The 14,731-nt window shown below is 37.8% G+C and overlaps 1 protein-coding gene across 1 annotated transcript in view; it reads right to left on the reverse strand.

Annotated features, from left to right (window-relative positions):
• The window catches only part of EYS (eyes shut homolog), a 1,768,122-nt gene that overhangs the window by 88,245 nt on the left and 1,665,146 nt on the right, over nt 1–14,731 (reverse strand).

A 14,731-nucleotide genomic window follows, 5' to 3' on the forward strand; every position in this document is an offset into this window, starting at 1 on the left:
GTTAGGGATGGTATTCCTGGATTAAAAGATGTTCCTAGGATTTATTTTTATTAGTTTGAGACAGCTTGATAGAGGGAAGAACTCCTTATTTTGATTACCTTATATTGCTCCTTTCTCAAGAGATATTGGCTCTCCCGGGAAGTTGTAAAACTAGAAGTTTTATAAGCCTTAAGAAATATCCTCACTCTGGTGATGCTTAAAACAAAAGAGCTTGTTATGTCTGGTTATAATTGTTTAAACAGCAAATAACTGTACTATCCTGAGGAAAGTGATCCTACTTATTGGAGGCTTTTATTTCTGTTTGCTTCATGTAACCATTCAAGTAGGGTAATGTGTGGAATCAGCCGAGTAAGATTTTGCTAAAATCTTATCAGTTTATTCCTTGGGATGCGTGGTCTCTGATGTTATTTTTCCTCAAAAGTCACCAGAATCTGAAGCAAGAATTTGAGACATATCACATCTTATCTTTATTTTTTAGCTAATGAAGTAATATATAGTTTGTATTCCAGAGACATTAAAGCTGTTCCTATCCGGGATTTCCCTTGGGGTAGTATTGTACGTATAGTAGTTCAAGGAAATGAAATGTACTGGCATTGAAACAAGATAAAAAACTAACAGAGTTTTGATGTTGCCATTAAAAACAATAGAATTCAACTACACTTAATATTAAAATAGAGGAATTTTGTTTTTTTTAGGAAGGACTTTTTTAAAAAAAAAATTTCTTCTTGTTAACAATTTACAACTAGGTCTACTTAAAGTTTTAATACATTTAGGTTAGATCAAGAGATGTACATCTCAGATGCACCTCACTGTCAGATGCTGTGCTAGATGCTGGTAACACAAAGATAATAAAGCACAATCTCAAATCCCAAGGAACTAGTGTGTGGTCAATTAATTTATCCAAATGAACTGGATGGAAAGTGGAGTTGAAAGGTGATAAGAAGCAATTCACCTGGCAGATAAAAAGGAAAGATCATTTCAGGTCGAAAGAACAGCATGTTTCCAGGCGGGGAGGCCCAAACAGCATGTCATAGAGTATACAATTTTAGAATGAAGTATAAAAAGGAAAAGTAGAAGCGAATGTAATGAGATAGACAGGGGTCAAATTATGAAGGGCTTGATATTTTCTCTACAATCTTTAAGTGGTTGGGCTATGGTCAGAGTTGCCTTTTAGAAATGTCATCTAGTGATGCAATGTGAAGGTTGGATAAGATGGAGAGAGCTGGAGGACCAAACTTGGTTAAGAATGAAATTAGGGGCACGCCTGGGTGGCTTAGTCAGTTAAACGCCTGACTTCGGCTCAGGTCATTGTGGGTTCAAGCCCTGCATCAGGCTCTGTGCTGACAGCTCAGAGACTGGACCCTGCTTTGGATTCTGTGTCTCCCCGTCTCTCTCTCTGCTCCTCCTCCCCTGCTTATGCTCTGTCTCTCTCTTTCAAAAATAAATAAATGTTAACAAAAATTAAAAAAAAAAGAATGAAATTAGGACTTTGATGACACCAAGAAATAGAACAATGAATTAAGCTTACACTGAGTTGTAGATGTGAGGAAATTTACAGGTCATTCAAAAAATAAGGGAATGTGTGATATTTATATGAACAGTGAATAGAAATGTGACACAATTTCATACAACTGAAAAGAAATGTGACACAATTTCAAATACTGAAAAGAAGTATAATGTATACTGAAGACTGAGGATAACCATGCCCACAGGAATGGATCTGTCACTTCCCCGGGCATTTCTTAGTCTAACGCTACACTGTCAAATAATGTAGCAACTCACCACATGTGGCTGTTGTGCACCTGAGCTGTGGCTCAGCTGACTGAGATGGGCTTAGTATGGAGAAAAGAATGTGAAATATCTTATTAATAACATTTTATATGCATTAGATATTGGGTTAAATAAAATATATTATTAAAATGAATTTCACCTCTTTTTACTTTTAAAAATGTGGCTACTAAAAAACAAAATTATAGAGGCAGCATTCAACTGAATAGCACTGCAGAGAGAACCACATATCTCTAGGCAGGTAAGATGTTGCTCTAAACCCTTAGTTGTGATTTACTTCAAGGCGCTTTGTCTTGTGGCAACTCTGAGCCTGTGAAAAGATAGGGCTTCTAAGGGAAAGAATAGGAATCAGGAGAAGGGGCCAAGGAATGTCTAGCCCACTTGTGAAGAGTCCCCTGTGTCCTCATGCACACTGTCTCCATTACACTTGATCAGGCAGGAGAACACCGAGGGACCCAAATTAGAAAAAGAGGGCATTCAACTTTACAAATGATTCTTTCCAGTTCTTGAAAGTAAACTCTTTATGATCTTCAACCAGGCAACATTTGGTTAATTTGATTACTCTATTACACAAATTCCCAGATCAGACTTCTAGAAGTGTCAGTCGTCATCAAATCAGTAGATTGAACAGATTGTAATGAGAATATTTTAGGGCTATTAAATGAATTTTTTTCTTTTGTAATCCCTAGTTGCCTCATGGTCTCCATATGTGAACTTCTGCATTTTTTTCTTCAGTTCTTTTAAAGTTACAGCAATAGATTGGGACCCTGAGGAAGGAAGGGGAATGCTGGGATTTGAGCTAAATATTAATTATTTAGTGTGTGGAAGAAGGGAACAAAATCAGCAACAGCAAATTGGGATGTTTCAGGCAGTCGAAAAGTCTTATGTTTCTCAACATCACCTAGGGTCATTAAAAATTCTACAAACCTTCAATGATGGGGGCATGTCATAATCTTTTTTATAATATAGCAGTTGGATGTAGGCTCAATGTAGAATCTTTGCACAACATATTACATTATGCTTACAAAATACATTTTAGCAAAAATTACCATAATAGAAAGGTACAAACTTCTGTCTTCTAGAAAATTTGCCACGGCAAAATTTTCTCATTCCCAATCAGGACAGAGAAATGATGCATTGTTGTTTTGAATGCAACTGTATTTTTCTCTCTTTTTAGAATGTTTATTTTTGAGAGGGAGAGAGCACGAGTCGGGGAGGGGCAGAGAGAGAGGGGGACAGAGGATCCCAAGTTGGCTCCACCCTGACAGCAGAGAGCCTGATGTGGGGCTCAAACTCACAAACCGTGAGATCATGACCTGAGCCTAAGTCAGACGCTCAATGGACTGAGCCACCCAGGTGCCCCTGTATTTTGTTCTTTAAAAAATATTTTGTAGTTAGTTCTTTATCTGGATTATCGATGTTTTATGCATAGAAGTGACCAAGAAGAGCTACTGGAAGGTGGGTAGAAGACACATATGGAGCTCAGATTGCAGAACACCTTTCAACTCTGCAATCAGCGATGCCTCCTGAAGCCCACTGGCTGGCAGTGACACATAAGGTACTAATATCACCTCACATTTTGAGGAGAGGCCACTGGAGACAGCCGGCTCAGACTCGATTTTGGATTTCCTCACTTTCTATGTAAATTTGAGCAAGTTAACTTCTCTGTTTTAGTTTCTTTGTCTCTAAAATGAGGATAGTTAAGAGTATCCAAATTTTGTGTGAAGAATGAGAAAAGCATGTGGCTTTAGGAAACACATCTGAGCTAACCTCAAATCTCCAGTGGGCAAGCCTCTTGTGCACTCTCTGCCGTCCTTTTGACATTTTCCCAATTGAGTCACTAAGGCAACTTAATTTACACCTCCTCTTTCCCCCTCTAACATCTAACATTCAACGTCTCTCAATTAATGATCTTGCTTCTTATTGCGAAAAATAAACTCAGAACAGAGAACTACCCCATCCTTCCACCATCAAATCTTCCCCGTCTCAAATCTCTCATTTTAATCTATGTGTTCTGCCTTCTCTCTGGTTACAAAGCTGCCTGCCTGGATATTGGATCCACCCCTCATTTACTCAAGGACGTTGTTTCAGCAATTCTTTCCCATTTCCCAGGAGACACCAAACTCTTCTTCTCTATTGAACTAAATATGCTAAAATATCTCCATTTGAAAAAACTGCTTTTCTCAACTCCACATTCCTCAGAAAAACAACTACTCCTTGTTTTTCTGCTCATCATTCTAGTAACTCTTCTAAAGAGTATCTGTGTTGAGTTTTTCTTCTCTGCTCTTTCTTTTCTTTCTTTCTTCCTTTTCTTTCTTTCTTCCTTTTCTTTTTTCCTTCCTTTTCTTTCTTTTCTTTCTTTCTTTCTTTCTTTCTTTCTTTCTTTCTTTCTTTCTTTCTCCCCCAGCCCCCCTGTTTCTTTACCATTCACTCTTGATTTTATTGCAGTCAGGTTAGCATCTCTCTTTCCTTTGAAATTTCTTATGTGAAGGTCACTAGTGACCACCATCTTTTTACATTCAGTGCCAATTCTCTGTTTCCTTCTTAAATGTCTCAGGAGCAGCTGACATAGTTGATTATTCCTTTCTCTTGAAATGCTTTCATCTTTCCTCCCAACCAAATCTCTTCCCCAGTCTTCTCTTTGTTCAGAACAAAAACTTATCGTAATCTAAATTGTTTCTGTCTCTGCCACCCCAACCAGTTGACTGGAAAATCCAGCTTATTTTCAAAATATATCTTCACTACTTCTCATCACCTCCATCAATACCACAAAGTCTACCGCACTATACACTCTAGCCTGGACTACTATTTGCTTCTTTTTTTTTAATTTTTTTTATTTAAAAAAAATTTTTTTAATGTTTATTTATTTTTGAGACAGAGAAAGACAGAGCATGAACAGGGGAGGGGCAGAGAGAGAGGGAGACACAGAATCTGAAACAGGCTCCAGGCTCCGAGCCATCAGCCCAGAGCCCAACACAGGGCTCAAACTCACAGACTGTGAGATCGTGACCTGAGTTGAAGTCGGACGCTTAACCCACTGAGCCACCCAGGCACTCCTACTATTTGCTTCTTAACTGGTCTCCTTTGCCACCTTTGTCCCAGGCAGTCTTGTTTTCATATTGAAGCTAGTGTGAACTTTTACATATTAATTGCACATTTTAAAGTCCTCTAGTGTTTTCACTTGAATTTTGAAATTTAAAAAAACCCAACTCTTTAGCATACTCTCAAATCCCCACTCTCCGAATTTATTTTATGCCCATTTCTTCTTGCTCATTCTGCTCCAACCTTGCTAACCTCTTTGTGTTTCTTAAGCAAACCAAACACGCTTCCAGCTCAGGCCTTCTGCTCCTCTAGTTTCTAATGCCTGGAACATATTCTCCCCCCAAAGATGCATGGCTGGCTTGCTCCCTCACTTCCTTCAAGACTCTGTATAATTATCTCCTTTTCACAGGGGTCTTCTTTGACCATCCTATTAAACTATTAATTCCTCCTACCCCTATCACTCTCTAGTTCTTTATCCTGCTCTGCTTATTACAGCCTAATTACATAATATGCTATTTGTTCATCTTTTACTGTTTCTCTCTCCAGTTAGATTTTAGGGCTCATCAAGGCAGAGAGCTTGCCTGTCCCTTGCCAACTCCAGGGTGTACAACAGTGCGGGGCTCAAGTGGGGATGGGATGCATCTTTTTTTTTTTTTTTAATTTTTTTAATGTTTATTTATTTTTGAGACAGAGAGAGACAGAGCATGAGCAGGGGAGGGGCAGAGAGACAGGGAGACACAGAATCTGAAGCAGGCTCCAGGCTCTGAGCTGTCAGCACAGAGCCTGACACGGGGCTCAAACTCACGGACTGTGAGATCATTGACCTGAGCTGAAGTTGGACGGTTAACCGACTGAGCCACCCAGGCACTCCCAGGGATGCATCTTTATCAAATGGTTGGGTGGGTACATACACAGGGCTTACCATGGTGTTGAAAAAACAGTGACACTGATAATGCTATTTTTCTGCTGTTAATGTTTATTTAATAAATTTATTTATTTAATAAATGTTTATTTAATATCTTATGTTTATGTTCTTATGTCATTAAACAAAGAATTGGATCTGCTGGAATAGAAACAGAATTTCTGTACCATCACCAATGCTAACCATTGCTTGTTTGAATTTTTTTTCATTTTCTAGTGATTTGCTTCTAAAGAATAAGAACATTTCTGGATTTTTACAAAGATATTAGCATCTTAATTCTTCAAGTGTGGGCAAAAATTCAAATAATATATTCCATACTGATACTGAAAATCAAGGAAGAGACCCCAAACTTCACAAATCAGTTGTTTTTCATAACTGAGTTGAATAAATATAACTACAGTATCATAAATTTTTTTCTTTAGGGGCACCTGGATGGCTCAGTTGGTTAAGTGTCTGACTTCAGCTCAGGTCATGATCTCGTGGTTTGTGAGTTCGAGCCCCACATCAGGCTCTGTGCTGACAGCTTGCTCAGAGCCTGGAGCCTGCTTCAGATTCTGTGTCTCCCCCTCTCTCTGCCCCTCCCATCCTCATGCTCTGTCTCTCTCTGTCTCTCAATAATAAACGTTAAAAATTTTTTTTCTTTTAAAATTGCTTTATGTTTAATATTTGATAATAATGTCTTTTTGAACTTATAAGATGAAAATACCAATTATGTTTCTTGGGGAAATTGATAGTTTTTGACAGAAATTTTTGACTTTTACATAACACTTGATCTTAGCCGAAAGGCCAAGAAGTGATGACTTTTACATAAAAAAATATCTATATGATTCCATCACAATCTTGTTTAAAATTTAACAAAATGGACTTGAGAAAAGTTCCTTAAGTTTATTAAAGAATTCTTAAAAAGGTACAGTGTTTTCAGGATAAACTGTCCTGTCTAAATCTATTTTTCTGAAATAAAGCTCATTGTTTTAGTTTTGTACAAATACAAAAGACAAAAAGAAAACTAAATAAAGCAGTGGTTGATTTTTACTTGGCTTCTGTTTTCTATATGGGCTGCTGTAGATAACCTTTAGCAGACTGGACACCAGGGAGCGCTGACTAGTGAAAATGCAATTCAGTTCTTCCTCCTCTATTATGTATTTTAATGAAGCAAGCAGATGGTAGATGGATTTTCCCCTGGAAACTGCTGATTTGAAAGACTTCAGTATGCCAATTTTGCAAGCATGGTGTTTAGCAGCATTGACTACTTAGAAATATACATTTAACATTGCCAGGAAAAAATTCATATACCCTTAGGCAGATGGATACAGTTGCAAAAATACAAGACTACTGCTTGCAACTCCAGCTTTTTTTTTTGTAGATTTGGGTGTAAACATTTTTCTTCTCTCTTTGTTCTAACCTCTTAGTAAGACAGCAATAGATTTAATGCCATATCCTGCATAAATGCAATTAGGTTATAAAACCATACACATGATTGCTGTGGTTTCTATTTCTGTTGTTGAATAAGCTCCTTGTCAAGTATGCTTCTACACTGCTCAGCATTAGCATTTAGAAATAAAAAAAGTGGTAATCTACAAATGTGATTTTCATTTAAAGGGAAGAGAAAAGTAAGTCTCTTCTGAGGTGTTATTAACAGCATAGGTGATGGTGACTTGTATAGAAAACATACACTTACCTATTCTTTCTGAACTCAAGATAACACTCAATACCTGAATAAAGTCAAGCTCTCTATTCAAATGGATACAGTATTCAGTCCACCCTCAGGTAAAAACATGAAATAAATATCATTGGTTGAGTGCCAATTCCTGCTTATACTAAATCATTCAAACATTCTGTGTAGATACAGAATTCCACCATTCTCACTTCTCTATCTAATTGTCAGAGAAAAGTTAACAACAAACAGAATTTTACATAAATGTAGGAAAAATGATGAAAATGTGGAGCATCATTATGTCCACCAGCAAAAGAAATGGTAAATGATCAGAATCCAAAGCAGCACATTCTTTTTCGATGCATAATTCTTAGAAATTAGTGCCATCTTCTGGCTTCTCAAAGTACTGCTTTCAACACAAACCAGATAAAGGTAGCATTTTTACAGTACCATGACATGTCAAAAAAGAAGAAAAATCTCCAAAAGATATAGGTCACATTGTAGATCTGCATTACAGTTTGTGGCATAAACATTGACAATGGTGTCAGGTCTCACGTATCTATCATTCACATTACATAAACAATGCAGATTTGTACTGGATTAAAATATGCTTTGTAGTTTATTCTAATAAAGTAAAATTCCCAGATATCACACACATGGAATATTTAAGAACTGATATGCTTGGAACACTTTTCTCATTCCTAATTCATGTGTGTCTTCATGTTAACGGATTTTTAGTTAAGAAATTAAGAAACATCGAGGTTGGAGTGGGTCATCATTCAAATTCGGTGAAAATTTTTAAATACCTTTTAATCTATTATTTTTAAAGTCATGGATATATAAACACATTTTTACATACTCCAAAGTAATAAAAATAATAGCAATGATACTATCTACTATGTTCTAGTTGCTAGGTGCCCTCTCTGAATTATTTTATTTCTCATAGTGCCCCAATGAGATTTCTTACTCTTTTTTTTTTTTTTAATGTTTATTTATTTTTGAGACAGAGAGAGACAGAGCATGAATGGGGGAGGGTCAGAGAGAGGGAGACACAGAATCCGAAACAGGCTCCAGGCTCTGAGCTGTCAGCACAGAGCCCGACGCGGGGCTCGAACTCAGGGACCGCGAGATCATGACCTGAGCCGAAGTCAGCTGCTTAACCAACTGAGCCACCCAGGCGCCCCTCTTACTCTTATATTCCTATCTTACAGATGAAGAAACTGAGGCTCAGAGAGGTGAAGTCACACAGCTAAAAAATGGCAGTCAGGATTTGAATATCAACACATTTGACTGCAAATCAAATGCATATTTGCATTCAAATGTGTTGGCAATGATCTTTCTTTCTAATGATGGCTGTGTTTTTTTTAATGATGGCTGGGATATTCATGACATTGGTTGATTAAAAGCTATTGGTAGATAGTTATATTATTGACGTTTGTTCCCAAATGGACTTCATACAAATTTATCTTATTTCCTTCCCCAAGTCTTGGGCCATGAACTCATGAAAATTGATAGTAATCTTATATTCTCTCTTCCATATTTAATAGAAATGTGAATACATTTAATTGCCTTGCAGAGCCAACCATTTAACTGGTACTCAAAATATATAAGTGAATTTATCAATAGATAAGTTTTGTTAAGAGCTTAATTATTTATAAGATGTAGAGAATATAAGTGAAAAACGGTGGTTAAAAAGATCAGTGTGTTTCTAAAGGTTTCTAAATGTTTGAATGCACGCACACATACACACACATGTATTCCAGATAATTAACTATAATTTTCATTTTGTTTTGATATTTTGTAGAAACAGTTTAGGAGAAGCAAAATATAACAGGGATTAATTTATTAAAATGATAAGGCTGATGTACTCTGTGAGAAAGAGAAAAGAAAGGAATTTGTACTAGAGATACTAGCAGGAAACTATTTTAAAGACATCTGTGATTTAGCTGTTAAAGTGCTGGAAAAAAGCAGCAGCATACTGCAAAATACTAACTTATTTCTGGGGACCACAATACATGACATTTCAAATGCATATAATAATAGGAAGATTTTATGCTAACAAATAAGGCATGAAAGATTATTCTAAGTCATATTACTAATAAAACAAAGAAAACTCATCAGCCATAATTTGTGAGGTTTAAACTTTGTATACGAGTATTACTATTTTTGAATGGAAACATTTTGTTAAATATATAAGCCTCAAGACTTCATGTACTAATAGTGAGCAGGTGTCTAATTCAAACTAAAATGGTATGAACAAAACTACAAAAAAGGATTAGAAGATTAAGAATTAGAGACAAGAGTATGCAAACAAAAATCAGGAAAAATAATGAAATAAAATATCTTATTTGTTATAGCATGAAATATCTGGAATAAACCTTTATTAGGTTTCTTAATGGTGATGGCCTACAGAAACCAATCCTGGCTATTCTAAGCAGGAAAGGACTTTATGGGCAGGCAACAGGCTAGCTTATAGAATCAATGGGAAGACTAGAGAACTGAAGGGTAGAAATGGGCTGAAATAAAGGAATCTAGGCAGTTCAAACATAGCCAAATGTACACTGTGTGAACAGTGTCATCAGGATGCAGACACTGTCATCTCTAGGACTGTGGTCACCTCAGCTACAAATGGTTTCTAAGTATTGCTCTCTCTTTGGATGCCTTTCTTAACATTTGAATCCTAGGGTGAGTATCTCATTGGCTTATCCTAGGTCATGTGTGTGCAAACAAATAGGAAGGAAGTGTTATGTAGCCCAAACCAAAACCAAAACACAATAACCAATAGATGTCTCTCAGAAACTTTGGTTACCAAGTGTCAATATGCATCCTTTTTCCAGTACTTGTATTTTCAAATTAAAACTTACTTCTATGACAAAGGATCCAAGAATATACAATGAAGAAAAGACAGTTTCTTCAATAAACGGTGCTGGGAAAACTGGACAGCCACATGCAAAAGAATGAAACTAGACCACTATCTTACACTGTACACAAAAAATCAAATCAAAATGGATTAAATATTTGAATATAAGACCAGAAACCATAAAACTCCTTGAAAGAACACAGATGGTAAATCCTTGACATTGATCTAGGTTGGCAGTGATTTTTTGGAATCGACCCCAAAAGCAAAGGCAACAAAAGCAAAAACAAACAGGTGGGACTATAGCAAACTAAAAAGCTTCTGCACAAGAAAGAAACTATTAGCAAAATAAAACGGCAACCTCTTAAATGGGAGAAAATATTTGCAAATCGTATATCTGACAAGGGGTTAATATCCAAAATACATAAAACTCATGGGCAAAAAAATTTTTTTTCTGATTTAAAATTGGGCAGAAGTTCTGAACAGGCATTTTTCCAAAGAAGACATATGAATGACCAACAGGCACATGAAAAGGTACTCAACATCATTAATCCAGGAAATGAAAATCAAAACCACAATGACATATCACCTCACACCTGTTAGAATGGCTATTATCAAAAAGACAAGAAATAACAAGTGTTGTCAAGGTTGTGGGGAAATGGCAACCCTTGTGAACTGTTGGTGGGAACATAAATTGGTGCAGCCACTATGAAAAATAATATGGAGGTTTCTCAAAAAGTTAAAAATAAAACTAACCATACGATCCAGTAATTCTTTTGGGTATTTATCCAAAGAAAGTGAAAACACTAACTGAAAAAATAAATGCCCTGCCATATTCACTACAGCATTATTTATAACAGCCAAGATTTGGAAACTACCTAACTGCGCATTAATGGATGAATGGATAAAGAAAATGTGGTATACATATGTATAATGGAACATTATTCAGCCATTAATAAGAAGGAAAAAATTGCCATTTGTGACAACATGGATGGACCCTGAGGGCATTAAGCTGCGTGAAGTCAGGCAGACAGGGAAAGGCAAATACTGTATGATCTCATTTTTGTCTGGAATCTAAAACAAACAAACAAAAACTGAGCTCATAAACACAGAGAATAGATTGGTGGTTGCCACAGGTGGGAAAGGGGGAAAAATGTGTGAAGGGGGTTAAAAGGTACAAACTTCCAGTTAGAGTCACAACCATGTACTGCAGAACATAATGACTACAGTTAATAATACTATAATGTATATTTGAAAGTTGCCAAGGGGCACCTGGGTGGCTCAGTTAGTTAAGTGTCCAATTGTTGATTTCTGCTCAGGTCATGATCTCATGGTTTGTGAGTTCAAGCCCTGTGCCAGGCTTTGCACTGACAGCACGGAGCCTGCTTTGGATTCTCTCTCTGCTTCTCCTTTGCTCACACTTGCTTTCTCTCTTAAAATAAATAAATAATCTTTAAAAAAAGTTGCTAAGAGAGATCTTGAAAGTTTTCACAAGAAAAAAAATTTGTGACTATGCGTGGTGACAGATATTAACTAGACTTATTGTGATGATCATTTTGCAATATATACAGATATAGAATCATTATACTGTACACCTGAAACTAATATAATTATATAATATTATGCGTCAATTATATCTCAATAAGAACAAAAAGCAAGACAAAATAAAAAGTTTCTTCTGACATAATACAACAATCCTATATATAATTTTTAAAAGTCACACTCCTTTGCAAAATGGAGTCTTTAAAAAATTTTTTTTTAATGTTTGTTTATTTTTACAAGAGACAGAGCATGAGCGGGAGAAGGGCAGAGAGAGAGGGAGACACAGAATCCGAAGAAGAGCCCAACGCGGGGCTTGAACTCATGAACTGTGAGATCATGACCTGAGCTGAAGTCAGATGCTTAATTGACTAAGCCACCTAGGCTCCCCAAAATGGGGTCTTTTAAAAGTCTTTTCTTTTTTAAAAAATTATTTATTTATTTATTTATGAGAGAGAGAGAGAGAGAGAGAGAGAGAGACAGACAGACAGAGAGTGCAGGGGAGGGGCAGAGCCAGAAGCAGGATCCGAAGCAGGCTCCATGCTATCAGCACAAAGCCCTATGCAGGGCTCAAACCCAAGAACTGTGACATAATGACCTGAGCTGAAACCAAGAGTAGACACTTAACTGACTGAGCCACCCAGGTGCCCCCAAAGTCTTTCCTTTTATTGCATTTTGTTCTGAGTCCAAGATCTCTGCATAGTAGGCGTTTCTCCTCATTTTATACTGTGATCCTGTCCTGTTATGGGTAATGTCTCAACATTACTAAGCCCACGTACTTTATATAGAGACCAGGTAGCACATGACAGCTGTAATGATATATGTGATTTTTCTTGGTGACAAAATCAAACGTACTGCTAATACTATTGTGGTTTGGTGCTCACCTGAGTCCACAAGAGGTAGTCCAAAGGAAGGAACTTGATGTGGGTCGCTAATTATAATGGGGAACAAGAAAGGCAAATGGGAGATGGTGAGGCCACCCAGACACTGGCAACAGCTGAAGAGTTAAAAGCAGCTGCCATCACCAAGGCTGAAAGGACAAAGGGAAGACCTGGTGTTTTATTTATTTTTTATTTTTTTAATGTTTTTATTTATTTTTGAGAGACAGAGAGAGACACAGCACAAGCAGGGGAGGGGCAGAGAGAGAGAGGGAGACACAGAATCTGAAGCAGTTTCCAGGCTCTGAGCTGTCAGCACAGAGCCTGACACAGGGCTCGAACTCACAAACCGCGAGATCATGACCTGAGCTGAAGTCAGACGTTTAACCCACTGAGCCACCCAGGCGCCCCAGGACCTGGTGTTTTAAAAACCTAGGAGCCAGACCACCTGGCTGGAGCCGGATCCTTGACTGAGGCTGCTCATCAGAACCTGGGACCATCGGTGGGGAGGCCTGGAACTCATAGTAGATACGGCTACTGGTAGACATGCCACCAGAAGCAGGGGAGGGGAGATAAATACAGTCAATTTTCTCTTCCTCCTACTCTCTGGTCTTCCTCCTTTGGTGGGGAAATTGTAGTCTGCACATGTCTGAAACATGGATTTCAGAGAAAACAGGCAAATGACTGGCATCCACTGCCATGAAAGTGACGCTGAGGCTATAATCCTTATTTCAAGAATTGGTCAGAAGGTCCCCTCTGATCTTATAACTCTCCTCCTTGAGTGCTGTCTCCTTGCATGTAGTGTCCTTACCGCATTCTTCCTTTAGCCCTGGCACTGATGAGATTCTACACCTGCTGTGGTGATGCAAGCCTTTATTCCTGAGAGCCTCAGTCATGGCAGGCCTGTTGGCTAGGGCTTCATGAGGCCTCTATTAACTCTTAATACTAGACATGTGAGGAAGTGCCCCAGAGCGGACACCTCACCTTTTGGATGTGTGCATGTGTGTGCACGTGTGTGCACACCTACATCATGGCTTCCGTTAGCAGTTACGTGAAGCCACTGGCAATGTTCATCAGAATAATGTTTCCAGATTCATGAAGTAAAATACATAGGATTATAAAAGAAGCTACCTTTTTGAAGTATACTTAATAAAATACAACAACTTTGTAATAAAGTAAAATTATGCTTCTTTCATAATGCATATAAATAACAAGACCTAGCAGCAGGTATAATAACTATAGCAATTTCAAATTGTGATGAACACAAAAATATTTTAATATAGTATATAACAAAGTATAATGTAATGAAAAGAGATCTGGTTGTTCTCAGTGCCGAAGTCATGGTTATTGCTGATACTCCTGTGGTTTGTTGCTGCCATTCATAATTGAGAGTTTGCTAACTTTCTGCTGGGGGTGGCAAAAATATGTAACTTTTTTCCCCCTCATCCACATTCACAGCTTTTTTTGGCCTAGAGAATCACTTGAATTCTGCCAAAATACTTTTCCTCACCTGCCAGCTAACTGTCCCACTTCCGTGTTTGCTTAAATCTTCCCTTCTTATTGAGGCCTATCTTGTCCTACTTTGTCCACCATATTTAATTGCCTCTTTCCCCTGTGCAGTATAACTTTAAAAATGCTGTCTTGACCCAGTTTTGAGGCCCTGCTTAGAGGCTGGTCAGTCCCTTTCTAGAGAAGCTAAGTCCACACTCCCAAACACTTCACTTGTTGGGCTCCAGACCACTACACATCACCCTCATCACCCGGGGCCAGGTACCAGACAAAACGAATAGCCCCTATGGCCCAGAGCCCGAGAAGTTTTTCAAGTTAGCCAATCCACAGGGAGCACTTGAAACCTAGCTCACTCCAGTTGCCACATATAAACTATCTTCTATAGCTCTGGCTAAGTGTAACTGCATCCCTAGGACAAATCCCAGCGTCGTGGCCCTGAGTAACAACCTTCTTTCATTAAGTAGATAAATTTTCCACCTTTTATCTATCTGAGTGTGCTGTCCTGCCACCAAAAAAACCCTTTAAATCTTATAGAACAACTT

This window comes from Panthera leo, chromosome B2 (genome assembly GCF_018350215.1).
Source record: "Panthera leo isolate Ple1 chromosome B2, P.leo_Ple1_pat1.1, whole genome shotgun sequence".
Taxonomy (NCBI): domain Eukaryota; kingdom Metazoa; phylum Chordata; class Mammalia; order Carnivora; family Felidae; genus Panthera; species Panthera leo.